Source organism: Orycteropus afer, unplaced genomic scaffold (assembly GCF_000298275.1).
Source record: "Orycteropus afer afer isolate SDZICR_OR568_19922 unplaced genomic scaffold, OryAfe1.0 scaffold00002, whole genome shotgun sequence".
Taxonomy (NCBI): domain Eukaryota; kingdom Metazoa; phylum Chordata; class Mammalia; order Tubulidentata; family Orycteropodidae; genus Orycteropus; species Orycteropus afer.
The window spans coordinates 4,834,849-4,845,725 of NW_006921589.1; the positions used below are offsets into that span (position 1 = coordinate 4,834,849).

General features: G+C 41.9%; 1 pseudogene; it reads right to left on the minus strand.

Moving 5' to 3' along the window:
* The window catches only part of LOC103192466, a 29,953-nt pseudogene extending 19,804 nt beyond the window's left edge, over positions 1 to 10,149 (minus strand).
* Between the last annotated feature and the right edge of the window lie 728 nt (positions 10,150 to 10,877).

The window sequence follows — 10,877 nt, forward strand, 5'->3', positions numbered from 1 at the left end:
GCAGACCACATCCCAAAGGCAGCTACTCAGCTGCTTGTGGTAGATCCCATCATGGAGTTGATTGCTAGTCTCATCATGGGGAATAACTACCACCAGTTGCCCAGCACTCAGCCCGGCCCAACCAAGTTGACATACAGCTTTAACTACCACAACATGAAAATGACCAAAAAGGGAGAATAATGTCCTTATGCTCCTTTGTTTTATTTGCACAAGGTGTATTTTATGAAAATTCAGAATTTTACTTTTTGTTGGTTGAGCTGTCTGCCAGTAAATGATTTAAAATTGTCCTTGAAGAATGAATGACATAGAAAAATGAGAATGACTGGTGTATATGTGTGAATTATACCCATCACTCAGTAGCCTGTGTATCAGTTATACCAGGCTTCTCTTAGTTACTGTATTTTTGGTATGGACATAAATTCAAGAGACTAAATATAGTATCAAGAGCCTCAGGCAACTGTGGCCAAAAGTATATCTCATGTTTTCTATCAAGCTCACATTTCAGACTGTCTCTCTTATATTGGCTTTTTTTTTTTTTTTTTTAATGATTTTTATCTGGGTGAACCAGGAGTAAGCAATATTTTATTAAAGATAATGCTGCCAGCTGAAAGCTTGGCAGTTCAAACCCATCCAGCAACTCCACAGGACAAAGACCTAGCAACCTGCTCCCATAAATGTTATAGCTTAGAAAACCCTGTGGGGACGTTCTCCTTTGTCACATGGGATCACCATGAGTCGGAATCAGCTTGACAGCACCTAACAACAACAACAACAACAACATCCTTATTTACAGCTGCTAAGCAGTCCCACTTGTGACTTCCAGTGCAGAGTGTGTTCAGAGCAGGTTTTTGTACCTTTCTATTTTCTGTCTTTTTCTTTTTTAAAATGGGAGACTGAAGCCTCATTAAAAGAACAGAAATAGCATCTCTGACAGTAATTAGATCACTTGATAGTAAGATTGCAAATGAAGGTCAGTGCTTAGGTCACCTCCTGTTCTAAAGGGTAAGATGGTAAAAGCAAGATCGTGCTACCTTTGAAGAGTCCACAGCTTCTGTCCAATTTTGGAAAAAGGCCCAAGCTCACTGGGTTAAGATGTAATCTGTGCTATTGTTTTGGGGGTGAAAGGCTCCCAAAGAAGCACAGAAATGCGTCGCTAATGGAGCGATGAATTATTCATACCTGTGCACACTTTGCACTTTCCTGATTCAGGATTGAATGTGGACAAGTAAAGCAGTTGGAGTTAAAACCTCATCCTCATTAGTTACATCTGGCTGAAAAGAACAAATGACACGGTCTATTTAAATGCTTCCCATAGCGTCTGGCATACAGGGAGTGCGCAATAGATGCTGCTTGCTGTTACCATTTTCTTTTTTGCTAACATGATTATAAAAAAACAAAACAAAACAAAACTCACTGACTTTGAATGGGATCCGACTCATAGCGACCCCTCTTTGGGTTTCCGAGGCAGTATCACTACAGAAGTAGATTGCCCAACCTTCCCTCCGAGGAATGGCTGGTGGGTTTAAACCACCAGTCTTCTGGTTAGCAGTCAAATGCCTTAGGCATTACATACACTACCAGAGCTCCTAACATGCTTATGATAGCTACTGTTTCCTGAGTTCTTACTGTGTGCTAGGCACCGTCCAAGGATTCTGTATCTCTTCACTCACTTAATTCTTACCACAACCTTATGGAGTGGTTATTCTTATAGTTTCCACTCTGTATTTGAGGAAGCTGAGACAGAGCTCATGATCACACAGCTAAGTGACGAAGCCAAACTGTCATCATCCGAAGCTTCATTATTGTCCCCACATCACTTCCATCTGGCTTTGAGGAATATCTAAATAGGATTATTGATCAATTAAGTGGAATATGAATTTGGTTTGAGAAAATATTTTAATAAGACTTTTAAAAATTATAGAACAAATGCAGCTGTAGTAGAGAATTTGGAAAATGCCAAAAAAAAAAAAAGAATAAAGAAAAAATGAACCTCACCTATTACCACATTCTAATCAGCAGATTTGAATTATGATACTTATACTGGCTTATTAAGCCAATTACAAAAGAGTTCATTGAGTGACTTCTCAAAGGTTTTTCTAAAAATGATACATCTGATCCTGTAAGAAGTATTCGCATATCACCTAAATTTGCATTCTATCATAGTACCTATTGATTGTATTGCAATTTATCTGGGTACGTTTACTCCCAGTTGACCACCTCTTCTGGGAAAAAAATAATTCCTTGAGAGCAGCCTCCTGTCTTATGATCTTTTCATCTTTTTCTCAATGCCTGATACATAGAAGGTGCTCAGGAAATATAATTGCTGATTGATTTAAACACATACACAATCATAAGTATATGCTCTAAGACTTCTCTAAGCCTTCCCCAAAACCTAACTCTATGACTCCATGTGTCAGAGTAGGGTCATGCTCTGTAAGGTTTGCAATGGCTGATTTTTGGACGTAGATTCTAGGCCTTTCTTCTGAGGTAGCTCTCTGTGGATTCAAACCAGCACCTTTCTGGTTGGTGTACAAACCATCGGTTTCACCATTTGTGCCATCCAGGGCCTCCTCGCTTTCCTCAAAAGGATGTCAAAGAACTTGCAAGATGCAGGAGTAGTGGAATCTGTCATGCCCCTGTTTATCTTGCCTATTTGGTTTGTGCGAGGAGCCTTGGTGGCACAGTGGTGAAAGCACTTGGCTGCTAACTGAAAGGTAAGTGGTTTGAACCCACCAGCCACTCCACAGGAGAAAGCTGTGGCAGTCTGCCTCCCTAAAGATTTACAGCCTCGGGATCCCTATGTAGCAGTTCTACCCTGCCCTATAGGGTCACTATGCGTCGGAATCGACTTGCTTGTAATGGGGTTGTTTCATTCATTTTGGTGGGTTTATGGTGTGTCTAGACATAGCCAAGGTTTTTTGCTTCTGGAGAAGGAAAGGGTCATTCTTCAGCTTTCTAGAGCTTGCTGAAAATACCTTGTTTAACTCTTACTCAATATGCATCAGACATCTTCTTATTCTAATTTGCTTTCCTTTGCACACTGATTAGAAAGGAGGTGCCCTCTGCTAGTGTGAGGTTCATAGGTCCTTCACTTATTATAATTTAGGAAATTGGTCCCTGGTTTCCTGTTATGAATCTGTCATTGGGAAATAATGTTACACGGACGCAGGACTAGCATTGAACTAATTAGGGCTAGTTTTCACATCAGTAGCACACATGTGGGTATGTTAAGTGTCCCTGAAAACCCTTTAACCCCAACTCATCTTTACTACCCATCTTCCATAATGTCTAAAATGCCACCATTACATTTATACCATTAGATTATAGCTTCAGAAGTTTCCATAATGGTGCAAATGTTTAACACTCTTGCCTGTTAACCAAAAGTTGGCAGTTCAAGTCCAATCAGAGACACCTTAGAAGAAAGATGTGACATTCTACTTCCAGAAAATCAGTCACTGAAAACCCTGTGGGGCACAGTTCTACTCTGACACACATGGGATAGCCATGTATTGAAATTGACTCCACAGCAACTGGGTGTTCTTAAAGTTCAATCCATTCTAACAAACACTGGGTGAACCTTTACTGCAAGGCATTGCAATGGGTACTATAGTGATGAAAAAACCAAAAGCATAAATAAAGATGCCAAAAAGTAAGTTTGCCTTCCTCAAGGGCCACACAACAAATTGTGAATAAGATTCAGTAGAAAAAAAAATTCAATAAAAAGTTAGTATATCAAAAATAAAATAAAGCCCAAATGAGTGATTGAGATAGTAAACAATAAAAAGTCAAAGAGCTACATGAGTTGTGGCTTGAATTGGGACTTCACAGGCTGACCATGAGTGGTAGTAAACAATTTACATTTGATCTATTGAGTCAAAGAAAGCGAGAGAAGATGGAAAGAAGAGAAGGACTTAGAATGAGCCACTTTACATGTGCCCAAGGGGCACAGCAGCAAAGGACCAGAGAGGACAAGCTCAGGTGGGAGGGCCCAGGACAAATGCTTAGAGGGCTGAACTCTGAAGTTGCCTAAAAGTTTCCAAGGGAAAATTTGTTTGACTAGCTGCTGTGGTATCCAGCTGCTCACCAAAGGTCAGCAGTTTGAACCTCCCAGCCACTCTGCAGGAGAAAGATGAGGCAGCCTGGAAACCATATGGTGTAGTTCTACTCTGTCCTACAGGGTTGCTATGAGTTGGAATCAACCCAATGGCAGTGAGTTTAGTTTTGGTTTTATTTGTACAAGGATGCTAAAGCTTTGTTGGATTGTGCCCAATGGGTTACTTAGCTCTTTGAATCTCTACTTAAATAAATATTAGTATGAACAGTGGAATGGCCCTCTCCATAACCTTGGAATGTCTTTGGAAATCCGTAAGTGAAAGGAAAAGTGGAAATGGTCACTTTTCAGATTTCATAGCAAGGTGCTGGTGGTTCAGTGGTAGAATTCTCGCCTCCACACGGAAGACTCGGGTTCGGTTTCCACCTGGTGCACCACCACATGTGCAGCCATACCTGTCTCTAAGTGGAGACTCATGGGTTACTATGATGCTGGATACGTTTCAGTGGCACTGCCAGCTAAAATGGATGAGGAAGAAAGGCCTGGCAATCTACTTTCAAAACTCAGCCAGTGAAAACCCTGTTATATGGATCAAAACAGAATATTGGCCACAACCAATCATGAGGATGGCTTAGGGCCATGTACATCATTTCATTCCCTTGTGTGTGGGGTAACCATGACTTGACTGCAGCTAATAACAACAACAGTTTATAAGCAGATCTATACAAAGCACGCTAGAAGAGACTGCAAGACTTCAATATTTTTCAAAGGGAAAGAGCTAACAACAAAGATTTGGTATTTTTCACAGGAAGAGACTCCAGTTTCTAGTTTTCCAGTCAACTTAACACTGAAATTGAAGTTTTCACAGCTTAAACTTTCTTTGTGTTGAAATCATCACTGCCAGGCGGGGGAGGAGGAAGCAGTAATGACCCAAATGAGACTCACGAGGACATTAGGGTCGTTATACTCAGGTCATCACCACTCGTTTCCTACCCTTCTGAAATGAGCATGGGCTCTGACGTCAAGTGTGGATGAGTCATCTCTCCTCTCGGGGCCTCCGGCTGGGATTTGCAGGCGGCCTTTGCAGTCGCTGTTCTGTTAGTCATTCACAAAAAAGCATATTGGAAAAGCTGAAGGGAAATGCTTGGATGAACAAGTGATTAAATTTCTATTTTCATGGCCGAGAACCCACTTGCTTGCTCACAAAAGCAGCCTTATCCAGTACCAGGCTTCCTAAGGGCGCTGAATAAATACTCGTTGATTGACTGACAAAAGGATCGGCTGGGCCCTTGTAAATCTTGGTGTTGAAATGGAATTTTCAGATATGATTATGTAGCTAGTGTATGAAACTATGCCTATTGACGCCTTCGAGCCCTGGAATGTCGACTCAGATTGCTTGGATTTATGTAAAAAGAACTGTCGCTGGTCCCACTGTCAAAAACTTTCTGAAAGGAAAATGAATAAGGCCCTTTCTGGAGTTTTATCTCTGCAGAGGCACATGTGAGAGTCAGTGGAAGGAAAATTGAACTGGAATCTAAGAATGATTTTCTGTTTTGTTCCAGGAAGTCCTCGTCAATCATTTAACCTACTTGAGAACCTGCTAGAAAAAGGAATAAAATACCTGCCAGCACTGTGAAAGAAACAATCATAAGTAAAGGACACGAAAGAAGGGTGTTCCTCCTAGGTTCCCCTAGCCTGAGGCAGGAGATACCTTTATTGTTCTTGCTCCAGTTAACTGAGAGCGAAACTGAGCCACAGACAGGGTGAGAGGGCCTAAGGAAGCTCTTTACTGGTGATCTGAGTAGGTCCTCTTCTCATCTTTTGTCCTCTCTTTGGTCACCTCCATGGTTTTACATTGCCATCTACATATTGATGACTCCTACGTTTCTATCTCCAACTCTAAGCTCAAACTTCACATATACAACTTGTGCTTTACACCTTAATGTGAAGGTCCAGTAGTCATTTCAAACTTCACAATCAAACTGGAACTCCTGACTTTCCTCTCCAACCTGCCCCTCCTAAGTTTACCCACTGTTATTAGTTACTGAAGAGTTGGCTCTGACTCATGACAACCTTATGTATAACAGAAAGAAATGTTGTCTGGTCTAGTGCCATCTTCACAATCATTGGTATGTGTCTTAGGCTGGGGTCTCTAGAGAAGCAATACCAGTGAAGTGTATGTATATATGTATCCTCGGGGGGCAGGGGCGAGGGGTAGAGAGAGGGAGAGAGAGAGAGAGAGAGAAACTTAATTTAAGGAAATGGCTCACATAGTTTTAGAGTCTGACTAGTCCCAAATATATGAGTCAGGCATGAGGCTGAGGCTTCTTCTGTCTCAGATGGTTGCAGGGGCTCATGAACCTAAAATCAGCAGCTCAGACAATAGGCTGTTGGCTGGAAAATCCCAAAACTGGCAAGTCAGATGATATGCTGCTAGCTCAGGTCCTCAAAACCAGAGGTCAGATGATGATGAGCTGGATGCAGGATCCAGAGCGAAGGAGAGCCTTGCCAGAGCATCCATATATATATTAGATGCAGGTCATATCCCCAAGGAAACTCCACTTACATGAGATTAAGGGTGTGACTTGAATAAGGGCATGATTTGAGTAACGGTAGGACTTGAGTAAGGGTATGACTTTAGTAAGAGTGGGACTTGAGTATGCGTATGACTTGAGTCACACCTCCTTTTAATGCTGTGACTCAAGATACACCCCACACTAATCCTGCCTCATTAACATATAGAGGTTAGGATTTACAACTGATCAAATGGAGGATAATTACATAATATAACAAAATAGTAATTACATCAATTCATAAAATGGAGGACAACCACATAATACTAGTTGACAATATAATACAAGTCGACACAGAACATTTACCATCACAGTCCACCCCTTGTCAGCTTGGCACCTGCATGTTGTTGTTGTTGTTGTTTGCCGTCGAGTCGGCCCCGACTCATAGCGACCCCTCCTTGGGTTTCCGAGGCAGTATCACTACGGGAGTAGGATTGCCCAACCTTCCTTCCAAGGAGTGGCTGGTGGGTTTGAACTGCCAGCCTTCTGGTGAGCAGTCAAGTGCATTAGGCACTATGCTACCAGAGCTCCTGCACACATCTCCTTAAATCATATGTAACCTCTAAATGAAGACAATTATAAAGTCATTGTTTTGCTTAACATGGTACATCTAGCATGCATGCAACTGAAAATACACTAGCCCCATTTACTGTTATTTTTAAAAGAAAACAAAAATATTTACTATGTATATAGATTGTTGTTGTTGTTGTTATGTGCCATTGAGTCGGACCTGACCCATAGCGACCCTTCCTTGGTTTTCTGAGGCAGTATCACTACAAAAGTAGATTGCCTCATCTTCCTTCTGAGGAGTGGCTGGTGGGTTTGAACCGCCAGCCTTCTGGTTAGCAGTCAAGTGCCTCAGGCACTACACTATCAGAGCTCCAATGTATATAGGTAGGTAGATAGATATACACACATACATATATAGTAAAACAAAGAAATATTCATAACAATTATAGTCCTTGTTTCTGAAACTGGTTACATGGTCATCATTGGTGTTTAGAATTACCTTCTTCCACCTTGCATACCATATTCCCCTTGCCCTTAGTAGCCACCTTAGCTTGTCATAGTTCTTTGACTGGTGGAGTGACCCAAACTTTCATTCCAGAAAGATCTGAGCTATTAGTAATCATGTTAGAATTGCTGTTTTCCATTGGCTTCAGGGGGCATGGTATTACTACTAGATGCCCTAAGGAATCTACTGTATTCTAGACATATTCTTCTTTACCTCTATTAAATAATATCAATCCAATGTCCCATTGGTAATCAGGATGAATCACATCAGCTAATATAGTAACTCCCTCCTTTCACTGTTCACACAGAGGCTTGAGGTGCCCAAAGTGGCCAGGGGGCATTATTAACTTTCAGTTAATGGAATCAGTGTTGTGTCTGCTGGTGGGAGCATTACTCCCTTTGGAACTAAGAACTCTAGACCCAAAGAGTATCCAGTTGCAGGGAAAGGAAGCAAAAATTTTTCAAGTGAGTCATGAAGGGTAATAGTGCCATTCCTATTTTCACCCCTTGATTCCTGTCCTTGTGAATCCTGGCTATGAGAAAAACAACACCATTTACTGAATGCTGGTTTAGAGCATATACAGCCTTCTGGAGAACACTGCCTCAACCCTGCTTAGTATTGCCACCTAGCTGGCACTGTAATTGTGTCTTTAGAAGGCCATTCCATCATTCTAACAAGCCACCTTCTTCAGGATGTTAAGACTAGTTAACATGTTAAGACCAGTGAATTCCATAAGCATGGGCCTATTGCTGCATTTCATTTGCTGTAAAGTAAGTCTCTTGATCTGAGACAATGGTATGAGAGGTACCATGATGGTTAATAAGGTAATCTTTGAGTCCATTGATGGTAGTTTTGGCAGAAGCTTTGTGTGCAGGGAAGGAAGATTCTTCATATCCAGAGTAAGTGTATATAGCAATAAGAACAAAACACTGCCCTTTCCATGATGGAAGAAGTCCAATGCAATCAACCTGCCATTGGGTTTCTGGCTGATTGCCTTGAGGAATGGTGCCGTATCAGGGACTCAGTGTTGATCTCTGCTGCTGGCAGATGGGGTACTCAGCAGTGGCTATAGCCAAGTTGGCCTTGGTGAGTGGAAGTCCATGTTGTTGAGCTCATGCATAACCTCTATCCCTGACACCATGGCCAATCTGTTCATGAGTCCATTGGGTAACGGCAAGAGTAGATGGAGAAAGAAGATGACTGGCTTCCACAAACCTGCCATCCTATCCACTTGATTGTTAAAATCCTTCTCTTCTGAGGTAACTCTTTGGGAAGCATTCACATAAGACACGAATATCTTCACTTCTTTGGTGCACCCAGAGAGATCTAGGCACATACTTCTCTATACTTCCTTGTCACCAATTTTCCAATCATGTTCCTTCCAATGGTTTCCAGCCAAGCCATTGGCCACAGTCCACAAATCAGTATACAGTTGACATTTTGGCATTTCTCCTTCCAAGCAAAGTAAACAACCACGTGCACTGCTTGAAGTTCTGTCCATTGGGAGGATTTCCGTTCATCACTGTTCTTCAGGGAGTTCCGAGAAAGGGGCTGCAGTGCTGCTGCTCTCCACCTGTGAGTGATAGCTGCACATCATGCACTACCATCTGTAAACCAGTCACGAGTTTTCTCTTCTTCAGTCAACTGATCATAAGGAACTGCCCCTGAGGCCATAGCTGCAAACTGGGAGGAGGAAAATGTGACAGAAGTGGAGACCATGGGCATTTGGACCACTTCCTCATGCAACTTACTTGTCCCTTCACTTCCTGCTTCAGCACAATCTCATACATAACACTTACATTTAATGATGGGGTGCTGATGTGCACACTTCACTTTATGATTCTGTGGGTCAGAAAACACTCAGTTCATCAGGTTACATGGTGACTCAATGACCTATGGTAAGGGGTTTGTTTTCTATTAAGGCCTAGTGACAAGCCAAAAGCTATTCCTAAAAAGGAGAGTAATTATCTGCAGAGGATGGCATAGCTTTGCTCCAAAACCCTAAGGTGCTGCTCTGTGGTTCACCAATAGAGGCCTGCCAAAGACTCCAAGCACCATTTCTATATGCCACTGACATGTCAAGCACCATGAGAGCAGATGAATTGTATGGCTCAAGCGGCAGAAGAGTTTTTATAGCAGCCTGAACCTGTTGTGGAGCCTTCTGTTGTTCCCGACCCCACTCAAAGCTAGCAGTTTCTGAGTTACTTGAGAAATATACCAGAGTAAAGTGCCTTCTAAATCCAAAAAGAAGCACAATGACATTGGCTTTCTTTTCTGTTGTTGGAGGGGCCAGATGTAGCAACTTATCTCCCTTTAGAAGGAATTTCTCTACATGCCCCGCATGACTGTACTCCAGGACATTTCATTGAGGTGGAAGTCACCTAAATTTTTGTCGGATTAATTTTTCACACACTAGCATGCAAATGTCTTACCAATAAATCTACAGTCATTGATAGTTCTTCCTTAATAGGTCCAATCAGCATAATGTCATCAATGTCATTGACTAGCATGATGTCTTTTGGAAGAGAAAAATGGTCAAGGTCCATGCAGACTAAATTCTGGCAGAGGGTTGGAGAGTCGATATACCCTTAAGGTAGGAGAGTGCAGGTGTATTGCTGGCTTTGCCAGTCTAAGGCAAACTGTTTCTGGTGTTCTTTTGAAAGAGATACAGAGATAAAGGCATTAGCCAGCTCAGTAGCTGCTTACCAGGTCCCAGGAAATATATTAATTTGCTAAAACCACCTGGAACAGCAGCTGTAATTGGAGTCATTACCTATTAAGTTTTCAATAATCCACTGTCATTCTCCAAGATCCATCTGATTTTTGTGCAGGACAAATAGGTGAGTTGAAAGGAGATGTAGTGGGAATCATCACCCCTGAATCCTTCATCCTTGATGGTGGCAATAATTTTTGCAATCCCTCCAGGAATACAGTATTGCTTTTGGTTTATTATTTTCCTAGGTAGAGGCAGTTATACTGGCAAACACTTGGCTTTTCCTACCATAATAGTCCTATCTCCATACGTCGGGGATCCAATGTGAAGGTTCTGCCAGTGGCTGACTATGTGTAGTCCAGTTATACATTCTGGAACTGGTAAATCACTATAGGGTGAGTTTGGGGACTCATTGGACCCACTGTGAGTTAGACCTGAGCTAAGACTCCATTAATAACCTGCATATACCACTACTCTGATGATGTTTTACAGTGACTTTTGGGTCTTCTGACATCATGTTAGTTC